Source organism: Manduca sexta, chromosome 16 (assembly GCF_014839805.1).
Source record: "Manduca sexta isolate Smith_Timp_Sample1 chromosome 16, JHU_Msex_v1.0, whole genome shotgun sequence".
Lineage (NCBI taxonomy): Eukaryota > Metazoa > Arthropoda > Insecta > Lepidoptera > Sphingidae > Manduca > Manduca sexta.
The window spans coordinates 1,725,979-1,728,093 of record NC_051130.1 but is presented as its reverse complement, the minus strand read 5'-3'; positions in this window follow the sequence as shown (position 1 = coordinate 1,728,093).

Sequence of the window (2,115 nt, the reverse complement as noted above, 5' to 3'; positions counted from 1 at the left end):
ATATATATTTATAATTTTTCATTGATGATAATTACAAATTGTTTTTCGTTTTGCATTTAATTCAAATTGGTAGATGTAAGGGTTTTTCGTTGTAAATTAAAGTGATTTTTACCACCCCTTGCGTAATATACTGCCGAACGATACTATCACAGAGAAGATAAGACATTGTCCTAAAGTTGGTGTAAATACACTAGAATCTCAATAAATTTGTGATATTAGGTTTTTATACTCAGTATCAGCCCGGAGTCAGGAATATGTGCTGGATATGCCGAAGGGCTTGCTCCCTATCACATCATGGGACGGAATACAGACGGTGGAAAGTGAATACACCAGTTGCGTAAAAGGCATGAATGCGAGTATACGACACAACAAAATTTAGGCGTTCTTTTTTTAAATTCAAACTCAATAGATTAAAATACTGGCTGAACACGTGTTACTTCACGAAGGCCTTAACGGAGGAGTTATTACTATTGACGGCAGATGGCGTGCCGGTCTGTGTCACCAGGCCGTCTAGTGGTGAGTAATGCGATTAAAACGACATCTGTTTGTCATACTTCGCTTGACACTTCTATAAAATTGCAGTGCCGGTACTTTCGTCTGAATATCTTGTTAAAAATAATTATACAAAAGTTTAAAGGCAATTTGTAATATTCAATTTATTCAGCTATTTCTATGGCTGACTGTACATAAATGATGTATACACTCGCCTTTTATCCCCGAATAAAATACTAGGAAGTAAGGATTTGTAATTTATTTGAATGGTGCTGCTAGATTAGCATATTTTAAATCTTGTTGGCTCACGTTAATTTTGGAATAGTTAAATTCCACGAGGTTTGTACAATTTGCTAATGTTCGTAATTCATAATATTAACTACTAGCGACCCGCCCCGGCTTCGCACGGGTACAGTGCTGATACTAAATACACTACAGAAAAACTGTGAACGTTGTATATAAAAACATAGCGGCCCGCTCTGGCTTCGCACGGATATAACATAACAAAATAACAATATTTCTCCACTATTTAATGGATGTTATTATTATACATATAAACCTTCCTCTTGAATCACTCTATCTATTAAAAAAATCCGTTGCGTAGTTTTAAAGATTTAAGCACACATAGGGACAGAGAAAGCGACTTTGTTTTATACTATGTAGTGATGATACCATTGCTATCTCCTAAGCTTAAAACTATTGGAGAATTTAAATTTGGAATGATGATTAAATTGAAAACAGTTCGAAGTCGGGCAAAGACCATTCAACCTTAAAGCCTAAATTAATGAAAAATACAATTTAAAGTACGCTGAGATAAATAACTAGATTTCTATTCCACAAGATGACAGATAAAAGAAATTACAAAGTAATTATTTTAGACAACCGTAGAGATGAATTGTAGAACCCATAATTACAATCGCGATTCAGAGTTAATTTACTTCGGTATTGAAATTTGGTTTCGTCAATTTTAATTATTTTCGTAGATGTACCATGGCAGCCTAGAATTTGATAGAAATATTATTTTTTTCAGATAAGCCTGTTTACGCGGGAGATGTTTTTTATTATTTATTTGAGATCAACTGTCTAGGGTAATAAAGCGGGTAAAATATAAACTACTACCATTTATTCTCGGCTCCGCTTAATATTCTACGTAATAAAATGTAAACTATATTAGAAACTGAAGCGATTTTGATTAAAGTAAATATACATACACTTTCATAAATATACACCAACCAACCGACCGATACGACTGTCAATGACCAAACTGGTCTGTCATTTTTTAACTTGACTACGTTTGTTAACCTGGCATGGCTTATACAAACACCGGGCTTTGGGCTGAGTGCTTTAAGCACTCGAAATCATTGAAAAATATACCATGCTGAGGGCGACATACAAACGGGTCACGAATCGGCTCAGAACGATCACTAGGAGAAGATAAGACATCAGCGATTATGGGTGTTCACGGCATGTGAAGTGATCTATAGTCTACCTAGTGTCATCGTCGGCTAGTGGGCCGGAACTGTCAGAAGAGTCGAGGGGACGCTGAACGCGGCGAGGTCCTTGGCGGCGAGGACGGAACTGCAGTCTTGTTGAGTGTATGAGCTTTAGACGCTCGTGCTCACT